This window comes from Pseudophryne corroboree, chromosome 1 (genome assembly GCF_028390025.1).
Source record: "Pseudophryne corroboree isolate aPseCor3 chromosome 1, aPseCor3.hap2, whole genome shotgun sequence".
In the NCBI taxonomy this organism is placed as follows: Eukaryota; Metazoa; Chordata; class Amphibia; order Anura; family Myobatrachidae; genus Pseudophryne; species Pseudophryne corroboree.
The window spans coordinates 90504173-90521245 of NC_086444.1; positions in this window are offsets into that span (position 1 = coordinate 90504173).

The window sequence follows — 17073 nt, forward strand, 5'->3', positions numbered from 1 at the left end:
ACTGTCAAATGTAAAACGAGGCATGGTGAAAAAAGGCGGGGCCATGATGACATGCACATGAGTCGCGTCATAGAGTGACCCATCCCACTAGGCAGTGAGCAGTGATGCATTCTTCCAGGAGTCCGTGGGGCGCAGAGCCGGTCCTAGACATAGGCAATCTAGGCAAATGCCTAGGGCATTTGAAATGCCTAGGGGCACAATCAGCTTCTGCTGATTAAAATGATATGCAGCATGCCTATATTCTGTGTGTGACTGCGGCTGTATCTGCATATGAAATGCTACGTTACAGTGTATTCCTGGAAATCACTGTAATGTAGCATTTCGTATGCAGATATAGCCACAGTCGCACACAGAATATAGGCATGCAGCATATAATTTTAATTAGCAGCAGCTGCTTGTGCATCCTAGTCACATTGGAATGCAACTATAATGTGTGTCATATGTGTAAGGGGCATTTCTGTGTGGCATTATGTGCATAAAGGCATTACTGATGTGTGGCATTATGTGTATAAGATGCATACAGTGTGGCATAATGTATAGAAAGAGCACTACTGTGTGGTATAATGTGAATAAGGAGCCATTCAGTATGATGTTATTTGAATGATAGGCACTACTGTGAGGAGTAACATATATAAGTTAAAGTGGTACTATTGTGTGATATAACGTGAATAAAGGTGCATACACACTGAGATATTTTTCCCCCTGCCCAGCGATGTCAGCAGGGGTGAACGGCTTTCCATAACAGGACGCCGGCGATGAAGGGGGGCGCGCATCAACGCTCATCGCTCATCGCCGGGGCATACACACTGGGCGGTTCTGAGCTGAAAGCAGCTCAAAACACCAAAAGTGAGCTGCTTTCAGCTCAAAATCGCCCTGTGTGTATGGGCCTTAAGAGACATTATCACATTATATCATGTGAATAAAATTGCATTACTGTGTAGCGTAATTTAAATTGGGGGTACTATTGTGTGGCCATGCCCCTTCCCAGCAAGAACACGCCCTTTTTGGGGCTTTGTGCCAAATGTGCACACTGTTTCTATTTAAAAAATAGGGGGTAGGAGGACCAAAATTAGGACTGCTATGGGTGAGGGGTGATGGTGCTGGGAAAGGGGCGCAGGATCAAAGGCGGAACTAGCGGTGATGCTAGGGGGCACCAGACAAAATTTTGCCTAGGGCATCATATTGGTTAAGGCCGGCTCTGGTGGGGAGCCCCAGAAATTCAGGATTCTCCTGGATTAAGTATGGTAGGTTTGTTCCATGCATTCCAGAACTATTTTACTGTATGAGTCCCACCACAACTACTGGAGATTATTGCATGGATCTATTACTCAATACCTGAAAAATAGTTCCCCGTTACTGTATATTATATTTCCCCTCTAATTTTATGGTGTCCTAGAATTTATTTCTAAAAGCATTGACTATCTGAGATATATTATTACTATAGAGAATGCTTTTATTGTATCACCTCTGGTCTGTCCTCTTCTATAAGTTGTGCACGTTCAGCACCAAACAATTCAACCTTCCCTGCTCACTGGTAGTATGGGGCAAGGGCAAATACATTGCATTTACCGCAGATATTAATCAGGACTCCCTGCCTGGGTACTAGCTCAGCCTTCTCTTCCCCCAACCCCCAGCATGTAAGTATGTACATGGACAGGTGTGATGAAAGGTTGTGAAGTAACAACATAGGTGTTACACAGAAACAAGCAGAGTAACACAGCACCATCTATCTAGTTAGTGTATTTCTAAATTAACCTTTGCTGGATATGACCTGAAAAAAACACAGATGTACAGTGTAGGGGACAAGAGATATCTGCTGCGGTCCCCTGTTTTCCACTGCAAACATACTGTCGCCCCCTTTAGGATTCTATGGGGTTTGCTTTATTACTGTATTTATTAACCTCCAGAATACAAAGCATTTTGGAGCTTGGCCACGATAGGTAATACCATGTTTAGATGGTGTTAGCCATTGTAGCTAGCCAATAGGCTACACTCCGTGGCATTTACATAGGATCTCTCCCCAGCAGTGGCTGCCAGCAAATACATGGTCAGCAGATCACAAATGCGCAGCAGCACTGCAGAGTCCTGAATAAGTGAAGTGATTTCATTAGCATTAGGGAGTTTAGATCCCTTGAGTTACTGGCTATAGACTAACAGTTGGCCCCAGCTATACCTTGAATTGTTTGCAGTTGACCCCCATTTAAACCTTGAGTTGTTGATGATGGGCTGGCAGATTGGCCCCAACTAGACCTTGAGTTGTTGGTGATGAACTGGCAGTTGTCCCCATCTAAACATTGAGTTGATGATGGGCTGACAGTTGGCCCCATTTAAACCTTGTGTTATTGGTGATGGGCTGGCAGTTGGCCCCATCTAAACCTTGAGTTGCTGGTGATGGGCTGACAGCTGGTCCCATCTAAACTTTGAGTTGTTGGTGATGAGCTGGCAGTTGTCCCCATCTAAACATTGAGTTGATGATGGGCTGACAGTTGGCCCCCATCTAAACCTTGAGATGTTGGTGATAGGCTGGCAGTAGGCCCCATATAAACCTTGTGGTATTGGTGATGGGCTGGCAGTTGGCCCCCATCTAAACCTTGAGTTGCTGGTGATGGGCTGACTGTTGGTCCCATATAAACTTTGAGTTGTTGGTGATGGGTTGGCAGTTGACTCCCATCTAAGCACTGAGTTATTGGTAATGGGATGGCAGTTAGCCCCATCTATGCCTTCAGTTATTGGTGATGGGCTGGCAGTTGGCCCCCATCTAAACCTTGAGTTGCTGGTGATGGGCTGACAGCTGGTCCCATCTAAACTTTGAGTTGTTGGTGATGAGTTGGCTGTTGGCCCCATCTAAACATTGAGTTGATTTTGGGATGAAAGTTGGCACCCATCTGAACCTTGAGATGTTGGTGATGGGCTGACAGTAGGTCCCTAAAAACCTTGTGTTATTGGTGATGGGCTGGCAGTTGGCCCCATCTAAACCTTGAGTTGATGATAGGCTGACAGTTGGCCCCCATCTAAACCTTGAGATGTTGGTGATAGGCTGGCAGTAGGCCCCATATAAACCTCGTGTTATTGGTGATGGGCTGGCAGTTGGCCCCCATCTAAACCTTGAGTTGCTGGTGATGGGCTGACTGTTGGTCCCATATAAACTTTGAGTTATTGGTGATGGGTTGGCAGTTGACTCCCATCTAAGCCTTAAGATGTTGGCAATGGGCTGGCAGTTGGCCCCCATTGGAACTTTTTTTGTGTTATTTGGGCAAGATGGAGATACAATGTGTAGGACTAATTTTTATGCCACCATACATTTTCCCTCATTTTAATAAATAAATAATGCTGACCCTTCTTCCTGCCAATATGTCTCCATGCTTTTATTGCATATATATTTTTTAATCTATTTATCTGGTGTAGAAATGTAGGCTGACATCAGCTGAAAGTAAGTTCATGGACTAGAAGTATGTAAACATAAATTTATTACATCAAAATGTCGTCTGTCTGAATCCCAATTCGCAATCTCAAAGTGCTTGATACCCTATGGGGCTGCGTGCAGTTTAGCATGAGTTAGGGCTGCCGTAAAGTGCAGCTGCTACTGCTCTGATTTGCCGGGAGAAGACATTCACCTGAAATCGAATTCCCGTCCACTAAGCCATCCTCAGGTGAATAAATGATACATAATTGTTTACAGTTATTATACATAGTCTGTTGACTTCACAACTTAAAATACAATGTAACGTAAATCACATGAACACATTCAACTGAATTACCTTTAGCAATGATAAAGTATTTTTATGGTATATCAGTTGGATGAAATAAATGGTAGTTGAGTGACATAGAATGGGTTAATGAAACCTCATGAATATTTAGCTGTTAGGAATTGAGTGCTGTGCAGTTAAATGATGTTTGTGAAGTCACGTCAGATGCCCTAGACTGGACATAGGCTTTGCAGGATGTGAAGGTCACAGTATCCTTGCTCAGCCTAGGAGTCAAAAATACTCCGGACATCTAAGACATGTCAAATGTAGTGATGTATGTATGCCATATGGTACTGTATATACTATTCTAAAGAAAGCACTGTATGGTAAATGACCTTTTTAAGTAAGACTGAAGGTAAATATGTTGTGTTTTCTGTATTATGAAGCAGTCTTGTGCAAACCATTGTTATGGGACTCTGTGTGTACACACATGAATAAAACAATGGCTATTTCACACTTGCTGTTTGAAAAGAATGGTTTCGACAATCATCATTTATCACTTTCATTGGGTAATAAATTGTTCTCTTGCCTCAAGAGCTAACACTTACTAGGTGCATGATGTTTGCTCCCCACTTTCTTCTCTTCCTGCTTTGCTCCTGTAGGGTGGCTGATTACCATACCCCTAATACTAACTGATAAACTCCTCTTCCCCATGTCTTTTTAAAAATGGCGGGCAGTGCTGCAATAAGAAATTGTGGCCTAGGATTAACAAAATAGGCAGGTTCTCCCTCCCCCACATATAAAACCTGCAGGGCTTTTGGGTGGTCCATCTACCAGGCAGAGGTGTAGCGAGGAGCGCCAGCACATGTCTGTATGTCTCGGGGCCTTGGGGTCAGAGCGGGAGATTTATATCCCTTGGGCTATGAGGTCAGGTAGTGTATGTCGCTCTTCCAGTGTGGGTAGTGTTTGTTCCTCAGGCCAGGGTGGGTAGTGTATGTGGTGGTTAGTAGGGTGGATAGTGTTTGTCCCTGGGTTGGGGGGTTAATGTGGGGCAAGTAGTGTATGTCCCTTGGGCAGGTAGGTAGTGTTTGTCCATCGGACCAGGGTGGACAGTGTATGGGAAGATAGGTTGGTAAGGTGTATTTTGTATGTCCCTGGGTTGGGGGTACTGTGGGGCAGGTAGTGTATGTCCCTTGGGCAGGCGTAGGTAGTGTTTGTCCCTTGGACCAGGGTGGACAGTGTATGGGAGGAGAGGTTGGTAAGGTGTATTTTGTATGTCCCTGGGTTGGGGGTACTGTGGGGCAGGTAGTGCATGTGCTTTAGACAGGCATGGGTAGTGTTTGTCCCTTGGGCCAGGGCGAGCAGTGTATGGTTGGCAGGGTGTATAGTGTATGTTAGGTCACAGTGCAGGGTGTCTGTGCTACATATCTAAGGCTGTGTGTAGTGAAAGTCTGGGGTGTCAGTGGGTTACATGTCAGATGACAATGCTACACCGTTGCTCTGCTTCTGGCTAACGGCACCCAGCAAAAATGGCAGCTTACTGTTTACAGTCCGCAGTGAACCGTAAATCCCAGAAGAGCCCACACCAGGCTCGGCAGACATAAGGATCAGCCTAATTCAGCAAGCAGTGTGAGCTGGCCCAGCCGCTGGACATGCCTCCTCTGTTTACAGGTCGTGGATTCCAGTCCCGGCAGTCCCCCCCCCCGATGGTGGCCCCGATGGTGGGCACAGGCTCCAACTGGCCCAGTGGGAAGGTGGAGAATTCCCTGGTGGAACCCACTGCTTTGAGACCCCGTCCCTTTCTCTTGAGTTTTTTTTCCAATTATTATAATTACTGCTGTCGGTGTCTTTCAACTGGTGCTACTGGCACATGATACATAGCAGCTGCAGCAATATGCTTGGAGGCTGAGGGTCAGCCTCTTTGAGCTCTGCTCTGCAAGCTTCACCAGTGGCTGCACGGTGAGTGGAAAGCAGAATAGAGGGGGGGACTGTACAGTGAGTGAGTGGGAAGCAGGACGGAGGGGGAGGAAATCTCATTTGCACCCAGGGGTGCAGCTTGAAGGCATGGTCGCATGGGATTCCACTGTCAGTGCAGTCTGACGTGACCATGCCAGATAAGGGATTTAGGGGGACATGTACTAAGCAGTGATAAGTTGCCCATGGCAACCAATCAGAGTTGACGTAACATTTATAATTTGCATACTGTAAAAGTATACAGAGCAGCTGATTGGTTGCCATGGGCAGCTTCTCCGCTGGCTCACTTCTCCACTTTTATCACTGCTTAGTACATGTCCCCCTTATGGGTCTATTTACTAATCCTTGGATGAAGATAAAGTCAACGGAGATAAAGTATCAGCCAATCAGCTCCTAACTGTCATTTTTCAAATCCAGCCTGTGACATGTCAGTTAGGAGCTGATTGTCTGGTACTTTATCTCCGTGGACTTTATCTCCATCTAATGCTTAGTAAATAGACCCCTAAAAGCACCATATTACATAATAAAGTGCTGTGACAAACAGAGTAATAGTAGAATGTCCACAAAGGTTTTTCTGAACCACCGAGCTGTAGTTTATTCACCAAATGTAAGGATAGTACAGACAGCTACAGGGGTCTATTCCTGAAGCAGTGAAAAGAGTGGAGAAGTGATCCTGTGGAGAAGTTGCCCATGGAAACCAATCAGCTGCTCTGTACAATTGTATAGGATGCAAATTATAAATGTTACTTCAATGCTGATTGGTTCTCCATTGTTCACTTCTCCACACTTTTCACTGCTTCATGAATAGACCCTAAGTGTGGATCCAGCAAAGTATTCTCGTGACTATATACTGGTCAACTAGCTAGTCACCTGCCAGCTTGTCCAGCATCGGTAACCCCACCCCAAACACAAAACAGTGTACTTATTTTTTCTATAGTGCTTCAACTTGCCCCATCTGTTGCTGTACTCAGTAATATAAGTAACAAGTGCTCTTTTTAATATTCTTACTCCTGCATTGGATTTGGAAACTATTCTCCTTATTTCTGCCACACCCCCTTACCAGCTGGCCACACATCTTCAGCTTTGTTCCGCCTTCCTTCAATGGGCCCTTACCATTGCATTCCCCTGGTGGGCCGTCCATGATCCAGTCCAATAATGGGCGGGTAATCACATTTATTGGAGTACCAGAGTTCTCTATGGTCGGTCTCACATAGGATACTGATCAGCATGGACTCATGTTATATCTCACATAGAATAGGTTTATCTGGACCTCCCAGAAGTCGTCTCTCCTGTTATTCTCTGGTCGAGCTCATACTCCCCGCACCCTGTTGCTCCGCTCTTGTTCTCACACACTTGAAACGCTTCGACTTGTGCGTCACATACACTTTTGCCACCACAAAGGGACATTACACTGTTAAAAACAAGGATTTTCAGTTTCAGATTTCATTTTTTTAATTTTTTAACTTTTAATTGTGGGATACCAGGTGAGTTTCTGTTTTTCTAGTGTCTTCCCCTACATGAAGCTTGACGGTTACAGTATGGTGGTTAGAACAATAAGAAGGATACATCTTCCAGGTTCCCCAAAGTTAGGGCCTGCATCAAATAAACTATATCACTGTCTACATACAGTCTAAAAAAACTTTTGGGACTCTCCCTGTGATAATTATTATAATCTGCATATGATTTGTATATGACCTTTTCTAATCTTTTCAGCCATTTGCAAAAATATGTTATTTTTCCTAGTAGTCTGCTTTTCTTTGTCACATGTTCTTTACGTCTCAAGTATTCCGAGGATTTTACATGAGCAGAAGCAGGTCTTCTCTTTTGCCTTATTGGGAGTTTCTCAAATAAAGTCTGTCTTGCTATCAATGACTGAAAAAGGGATGGCCAATCAGAGGTTCTGTGGCAATATGCTGAACCGGTATACGTTTATTTTTGCCAGCAGTCGGGATCCTGGCGGTCAGGATACTGACACCGGAATCCCGACAGTAGGGATGGCCATCGGTGGGTTATCCATTGATGGTCAGCATTGATGGATAACCTCGATGGTGTTAAACCATCTGTAAGGGAACAATTGATGGTTTTACCCATCGATGGTCACCCCTACATTACTGTACAAAGAAATGTGTAAGTTCCAAGCCCTGACACTTTGAGGAAGGGGGGGGGTATTTGGTAGCACTGAACCTTCGATGGCGGGAAACCATCTGGTTCTCCTCCATCAACGGTAAAAGTATTCAACATCGACCATAGACCATCGAGATTTAGAATCATCAATTGTCAATAGTTATCCCTACATAACAGCTGGCAATGCCGGCAGCTGGAATACCGACGCAACAGAACTATTCCCACTCGCGGGTGTCCATGACACCCATAAAGTGGGAATAGAACCTGTGGTGAGCGCAGCAAGCCATCGAGGGGGTAATTCCAAGTTGATCGCAGCAGGAAATTTTTTAGCAGTTGTGCAAAACCAAGTGCACTGCAGGGGAGGCAGATATGACATTTGCAGAGAGAGTTAGATTTGGGCGGGTTATTTTATTTCTGTGCAGGGTAAATACTGGCTGCTTTATTTTTACACTGCAAATAAGATTGCAGATTGAATCCCACCCACGGGGGTTGCGAGCAGAAATCCAACAAAAGTGCCGGCACAATGCTGATTTCTACCCTTTGCGCGGCATAAAACATTGTTGCGCCAGGCACTTAAGTCGGAGAATGCCCGTTCTCCCAGCAAAACACTTATTCTGGGAGAACAGGCATTCTCCGATTTACCAAATCGCTGAATTGAATAGCACCGGGAGCTAATTCCCAGTGCTATTCAACTGTCGCTGAATTGAATTGTGCCCATTGATTTGCTCACAGTGTATGTATGCAAAATCAATGGTCTCAGTGGTACACGCTATGTTTTATGTTTTTGTTTTATTTTTCAGAACCTTATCACTATCACTCAAGAGACTGAAGATGGTCCCAGTGAGATAAGTTGTATTTCTCGTTTTAATCCCAGATATATTTTTGGTCATACCTGGGGTGAGCATGATCACCTATTACACTTGTATTGCATACTAGTAGGTGCTCTGTCTTCTTTATTGGTTCATATTTTCTAAGCTGTGTATCACAGAATGTAAGGAGTAGGACCAGAGCTGCCACTCACCATTTGAGGAGTGTTTATAAAATATATGTAAAAAAAACTCTTTTAAGGATTTAATCACTACACTTGTCATGTTGTCACTTTGTGAATGACTGGTATATCAGTGTGCTTTTCTACATACAGCAGTTTGCATATATATAAATACTGTATATAGAAGATGTGGTGGATGGCACTCTAGGACTGCAGTGACCATAAAAAACTCAGGCAAAGTGACCTGCTGGGCGTTGCCTGAGTTTTTTTATGTTAATATGGGCACTGCAGTCCTGGAGTGCCATCCATCACATCTTCTCTCTCTCTCTCTCTCTCTCATATATATATATATATATACACACAAAGAAAACACTCAGTCTTTGCGTAACTAATCCATCCGGAGATTCTTTTCTTCAAAACAATAACCTCCCATGTGCAGCTTCCCCTGATGAAGTCCTCGATTGGACGAAACATGTTGGGCGCGGCTAAACGAAATGGGTGCTGTGACGTCACCCGCTGTGTCCGGAGCCGGCGTGAGAGGTTGGCCGGGTAGATCAGAGGACTGACGGTTATACTTGTGGCACAGTGGTGGCCAAACGAGTGATTTTAAACTTTTAATGTATGTGAATATTTACACTTTTTATAAAGGTTATCAAAATATACATTGATGTGTGCGCTCTCCGATTTCTTTTGCACAATAAATATATATATATATATATATATATATATATATATATATATGAGGCATATATATGAGGTGCGGATCTTGGGCAGAGTGAAGGGATCGGGATGGCAGATGTATGTTGGTGTAGTGTTATTTATGGCCTCCTATGTTAGCAAAAATAAGATTTTACTCATCAGTAAATCTATTTCTCGTAGTCCGTAGTGGATGCTGGGGACTCCGTAAGGACCATGGGGAATAGACAGGCTCCGCAGGAGACTGGGCACTCTAAGAAAGATTTAGTACTACTGGTGTGCACTGGCTCCTCCCTCTATGCCCCTTCTCCAGACCTCAGTTAAGGAAACTGTGCCCGGAAGAGCTGACATTACAAGGAAAGGATTTTGGAATCCAGGGTAAGACTCATACCAGCCACACCAATCACACCGTATAACTTGTGATAAACTTACCCAGTCAACAGTATGAACAACAACAGAGCATCAACAATGGATGCCAACATAACAGAACCCTTTATTAAGCAATAACTATATACACGTATTGCAGAAAGTCCGCACTTGGGATGGGCGCCCAGCATCCACTACGGACTACGAGAAATAGATTTACCGGTGAGTAAAATCTTATTTTCTCTAACGTCCTAGTGGATGCTGGGGACTCTGTAAGGACCATGGGGATTATACCAAAGCTCCCAAACGGGCGGGAGAGTGCGGATGACTCTGCAGCACCGAATGGGCAAACACAAGGTCCTCCTCAGCCAGGGTATCAAACTTGTAGAACTTAGCAAATGTGTTTGAACCCGACCAAGTAGCTGCTCGGCAAAGCTGTAATGCCGAGACCCCTCGGGCAGCCGCCCAAGAAGAGCCCACTTTCCTTGTGGAATGGGCTTTCACTGATTTTGGATGCGGCAATCCAGCCGCAGAATGAGCCTGCTGAATCGTGCTACAGATCCAGCGAACAATGGTTTGCTTTGAAGCAGGAGCACCCAGCTTGTTGGATGCATACAGGATAAACAGCGAGTCAGTCTTCCTGACTCCAGCCGTCCTGGCTCATAGATCTTCAAAGCCCTGACTACATCAAGCAACTTGGAATCCTCCAAGTCACGAGTAGCCGCAGGCACCACAATAGGTTGGTTCAAATGAAAAGATGACACCACCTTCGGCAGAAATTGCGGACGAGTGCGTAATTCTGCCCTGTCCATATGGAAAACCAGATAGGGGCTTTTACATGACAAAGCCGCCAATTCTGACACACGCCTAGCCGAAGCTAAGGCCAATAGCATGACCACCTTCCACGTGAGATACTTTAGCTCCACGGTCTTAAGTGGCTCAAACCAGTGGGATTTCAGGAAACCCAACACCACGTTGAGATCCCAAGGTGCCACTGGTGGCACAAAAGGGGGCTGAATATGCAGCACTCCCTTAACAAACGTCTGAACTTCAGGAAGAGAAGCCAGTTCCTTTTGAAAGAAAATGGATAGGGCCGAAATCTGGACCTTTATGGACCCCAACTTCAGGCCCATAGTCACTCCAGACTGTAGGAAGTGCAGGAACCGGCCCAGCTGGAATTCCTCTGAAGGGGCCTTCCTGGCCTCACACCAGGCAACATATTTTCGCCATATACGATGATAGTGTTTTGCTGTCACGTCCTTCCTAGCCTTTATCAGCGTAGGAATAACTTCATCCAGAATGCCTTTTTCCGCTAGGATCCTGCGTTCAACCGCCATGCCGTCAAACGCAGCCGCGGTAAGTCTTGGAACAGACAGGGCCCCTGTTGCAACAGGTCCTGTCTGAGAGGCAGAGGCCATTGGTCCTCTGTGAGCATTTCTTGCAGTTCCGGTAACCAAGTCCTTCTTGCCCAATCCGGAACAATGAGTATTGTTCTCACTCCTCTTTTTCTTACGATTCTCAGCACCTTGGGTATGAGAGGAAGAGGAGGAAACACATACACCGACTGGAACACCCACGGTGTTACCAGGGCGTCCACAGCTATCGCCTGAGGGTCTCTTGAACTGGCGCAATACCTTTGTAGCTTTTTGTTGAGACGGGACGCCATCATGTCCACCTGTGGCCGTTCCCATCGATTTGTAATCTGAGTGAAGACTGCGTGATGAAGTCCCCACTCTCCCGGGTGGAGGTCGTGCCTGCTGAGGAAGTCTGCTTCCCAGTTGTCCACTCCCGGAATGAACACTGCTGACAGTGCTTGCACGTGATTCTCCGCCCAACGAAGAATCCTGGTGGCTTCCGCCATCGCCACTCTGCTTCTTGTGCCGCCCTGGCGGTTTACATGAGCCACTGCGGTGATGTTGTCTGACTAAATCAGCACCGGTTGGTTGCGAAGCAGAGGCTCCGCTTGACTCAGGGCGTTGTATATGGCCCTTAGTTCCAGGATATTTATGTGCAGACAAGCATCTTGACTTGTCCACAACCCTTGGAAGTTTCTTCCCTGAGTGACTGCCCCCCATCCTCGGAGGTTCGCATCCGTGGTCACCAGGACCCAGTCCTGTATGCCGAACCTGCAGCCCTCGAGAAGGTGAGCACTCTGCAGCCACCACAGAAGAGACACCCTGGCCCTCGGGGACAGGGTGATCAGCCGATGCATCTGAAGATGCGATCCGGACCACTTGTCCAACAGATCCCACTGAAAGGTCCTCGCATGGAACCTGCCGAAGGGAATGGCTTCGTACGATGCCACCATCTTTCCCAGGACTCGCGTGCAGCGATGCACCGACACCTGTTTCGGTTTTAAGAGGTCTCTGACTAGAGTCACGAGCTCCTGAGCCTTCTCCGCCAGGAGAAACACCTTCTTCTGGTCTGTGTCCAGAATCATGCCCAGAAAAGGCAGACGCGTTGTAGGAATCAGTTGCGACTTTGGGATATTCAGAATCCAGCCGTGCTGTTGCAACACTTCCTGAGAGTGTGCTACGCTGCTCAGCAACTGCTCTCTGGACCTCGCCTTTATGAGGAGATCGTCCAAGTATGGGATGATTGTGACTCCTTGCTTCCGAAGGAGCACCATCATTTCCGCCATTACCTTGGTAAATATTCTCGGTGCCGTGGAGAGCCCAAACGGCAACGTCTGGAATTGGTAATGACAGTCCTGTACCACAAATCTGAGGTACTCCTGAAGTACTCTGAGGTGGATAAATGGGGACATGCAAGTAAGCATCCTTGATGTCCAGAGACACCAGAAAATTCCCCTCTTCCAGGCTTGCGATGACCGCTCTGAGCGATTCCATTTTGAACTTGAATCTTTTCAGATAAATGTTCAGGGACTTTAAATTCAATATGGGTCTGACCGAACCGTCCGGTTTCGGTACCACAAACATTGTGGAATAGTATCCCCTTCCTTGTTGAAGGAGGGCAACCTTTACCACCACCTGCTGGAGATATAACTTGTGAATTGCCGCTGACACTACTTCCCGTTCCATGGGGGAAGCTGGCAGGGCCGATTTGAGGTAACGGTGAGGGGGCATCACTTCGAATTCCAGCTTGTATCCCTGAGACACAATCTGTATAGTCCAGGGATCCACCTGTGAGCGAACCCACTGGTGGCTGAAATTTTGGAGACACGCCCCCACCGCTCCTGGCTCCACCTGTGGAGCCCCAGCGTCATGCGGTGGATCTCTGACCTTCTTGCTTCTTTGTGATCGAAATGACTGCATTTGGTAATACGGTGCTTTCTTAGGCTGTGAGGGAATATATGGCAAAAAAATTGACTTCCCAGCCGTAGCTGTGGAAGCTAGGTCCGAGAGACCGTCCCCAAACAATTCCTCACCCTTGTAAGGTAAAACCTCCATGTGCTTTTTGGAGTCGGCATCACCTGTCCATTGCCGAGTCCACAGGACCCTTCTGGCAGAAATTGATATTGCATTTATTCTAGAGCCCAATAGGCAAATGTCCCTCTGGGCATCCCTCATATATAGGACAGCGTCTTTTATATGCCCCAGGGTCAGTAAAATGTTATCCTTGTCTAAGGTATCCAGTTCCTCAGACAGATTATCTGTTCATGCTGCTACACAGGGCCGTTTCTAGACAATTTGGCTCCCAGTGCGAGATTTCAAAATGCGCCCCCCCCCCCCCCCATTGCTATAAAAAAAAAATTGCGTGCACCCCCCCCATATAGCCAGAAAAAAAGCATGCGCGCGCGCCTTCCGACAAGGCTGTGTGGCCTGATTGAAATGGGCGTGGTCTCATTACAGTGGGCGTGGCCTCGTCTGATATCACACCCACCACAGGGGAAAAAAATAAAAATAAAAAAGTCCCCTTTTTACACATTACACCAGGCAAGTGTCCCCATATTACACAGCGCGGCAGGCAGGTGTCCCCATTTTACAAAGTGCGGCAGGCAGGTGTCCCCATTTTACAAAGTGCGGCAGGCAGGTGTCCCCATTTTACAAAGTGCGGCAGGCAGGTGTCCCCATTTTACAAAGTGCGGCAGGCAGGTGTCCCCATTTTACACAGTGCGGCAGGTATCCCCATTTTACACAGTGCGGCAGGTGCCCCCATTTTACACAGTGCGGCAGGTGCCCCCATTTTACACAGTGCGGCAGGTGCCCCCATTTTACACAGTGCGGCAGGTGCCCCCATTTTACACAGTGCGGCAGGTGCCCCCATTTTACACAGTGCGGCAGGTGCCCCCATTTTACACAGTGCGGCAGGTGCCCCCATTTTACACAGTGCGGCAGGTATCCCCATTTTACACAGTGCGGCAGGTGCCCCCATTTTACACAGTGCGGCAGGTGCCCCCATTTTACACAGTGCGGCAGGTGCCCCCATTTTACACAGTGCGGCAGGTTCCCCCATTTTACACAGTGCGGCAGGTATCCCCATTTACACAGTGCGGCAGGTGCCCCCATTTTACACAGTGCGGCAGGTATCCCCATTTTACACAGTGCGGCAGGTATCCCCATTTTACACAGTGCGGCAGGTGTCAAGTGGGGGGAGGGAGGGGGGGGGGAGAGAGAGAGAGAGAGAGAATGAATACTTACAACTTGCCGCTCTTCGGGTCCCGCGCGCCGGCCGCCTCCTCTGTCGATGGTTATCTCCAGTCCTCCTCTCCTCCCTCTCTCTCCCCCCGAGCGCTCCTGCTCGGGGGGCGGGGCTTCGCGAAATGACGCGTTTGCGTCGTGACATCACGATGCAAATGCGTCATTCCGCGAAGCCCCGCCCCCCGAGCAGGAGCGCTCGGGGGGGGAGAGAGAGGGAGGAGAGCAGTGGTCACAAAGTGCCACGGCGGGCGCCCCGTGCGGTTGCACGGCTCGCCCGCCGCTGGAAACGGCACTGCTGCTACAGCACTACACATCCAGGCCGACGCAATTGCCGGCCTCAGTAGAGTTCCTGAATGTGTATAAACAGACTTCAGGATACTTTCCTGCTTCCTATCTGCAGGATCCTTTAGGGCGGCCGTATCCTGTGACGGCAGGGCCACCTTCTTAGATAAGCGTGTCAGAGCTTTATCTACCCTAGGGGAGGATTCCCAGTGCATCCTGTCCGTTGGCGGGAAAGGGTACGCCATAAGTAACCTTTTGGAAATCAGCACTTTCCTATCGGGGGAATCCCACGCTTTTTCACATAACTCATTTAACTCATGTGAAGGGGGAAAAGTCACCTCTTGCTTTTTCTCCCCATACATATACACCCTCTTGTCAGGGACAGGGTTTACCTCTGATTATGTGCAATACATCCTTCATTGCTATAAACATGTAGCGGATGGCTTTAGCCATTTTAGGCTGCAATTTTGCATCATCCTCATCGACACTGGAGTCAGAATCCGTGTCGATATCTGTGTCAACAATTTTGGATAGTGGGCGCTTCTGAGACCCTAACGGCCTCTGCGCTGTAGGATCAGGCATGGGCTGAGACCCCGACTGTCCCAAGGCATCAGCTTTATCCAACCTTTTATGCAAGGAGTTTACATTATCATTTAACACCTTCCACATATCCATCCAATCAGGTGTCGGCGCCGTCGGCGGCGACACGTCATTCATCTGCACTTGCTCTGCCTCCACATAGCCCTCTTCATCAAACATGTAGACACACGCGTACCGACACACCACACACACAGGGGATGCTCTTATGAGGACAGGACCCCCACAAGGCCTTTTGGAGACACAGAGAGAGAGTATGCCAGCACACACCCCAGCGCTATATGACCCAGGAATCACACAGTAACTTAGTGTTTACCCAGTAGCTGCTGTATATATGATTAATGCGCTAAATTTATGTGCCCCCCCCCCTCTCTTTTTACCCTCTTTCTACTGTGAGTCTGCAGGGGAGAGCCTGGGGAGCTTCCTCTCAGCGGAGCTGTGGAGAGAAAATGGCGCTGGTGAGTGCTGAGGAAGAAGGCCCCGCCCCCTCAGCGGCGGGCTTCTGTCCCGCGATTTTGTGTAAAATTAATGGCGGGGGCTCATGCATATTACAGTGTCTAACTGTATATATGCTGCTTTTGCTAGGAGGTACTTAATTGCTGCCCAGGGCGCCCCCCCCCCTGCGCCCTGCACCCTACAATGACCGGAGTGTGTGGGTTAGTGTGGCGCAATGGCGCACAGCTGCAGTGCTGTGCGCTACCTCATATGAAGACAGGAGTCTTCTGCCGCCGATTTTGACGTCTTCTTGCTTCAACCCGCCGGCTTCTGTCTTCTGGCTCTGCGAGGGGGACGGCGGCGCGGCTCCGGGAACGGACGACCAAGGTTAGGTTCCTGTGTTCGATCCCTCTGGAGCTAATGGTGTCCAGTAGCCTAAGAAGCGCAACCTAGCCGCAGTTAGTAGGTTTGCTTCTCTCCCCTCAGTCCCACGTAGCAGAGAGTCTGTTGCCAGCAGAAGCTCTCTGAAAATAAAAAACCTAACTAAAATACTTTCTTATTAGCAAGCTCAGGAGAGCTCACTAAAATGCACCCAGCTCTGTCCGGGCACAGATTCTAACTGAGGTCTGCAGGAGGGGCATAGAGGGAGGAGCCAGTGCACACCAGTAGTACTAAATCTTTCTTAGAGTGCCCAGTCTCCTGCGGAGCCCGTCTTTTCCCCATGATCCTTACAGAGTCCCCAGCATCCACTAGGACGTTAGAGAAAGTATTTTGCCAACGAAGGGCAGACAGAGTGAAGCAGCAGAAGAACGTTTTACAGGGAAAATCAGTCTAGCAGCTTTATTCACAATAGACTGCAGAGGTGAAAGTCTGGTGAGGGGAAAATCAGCAAGACTATTGCCGTTGTCAATGCAGGAGATTATCAGGGCATGAATAAGAGTGTGTGGGGGAGATGTACTAAGCCTGAAAAGTGATAAATATCACTGTGATAAAGCACCAGCCAATCGGCTCCTAACTGCCATGTCACAGGCTGTGTTTGAAAAATGACAGTTAGGAGCCGATTGGCTGGTGCTTTATCACAGTGATATTTATCACTTTTCAAGCTTAGTACATCTGGCCCATAATATGTGAGATATATGGACGTATTCTGGAAATGTATCTATTCAATGAAATCAATACTGCTGTGGAATATCACAACTGCCTCATCTTTCTTGCCTGCATAAACTTAACATCTGTAATTATTATTATTATTATTATTATTATTATTATTATCCTTTAAGTTTTGGCTCTAGGGATTCCTTGTGTTTACAAGTAATATATTCAT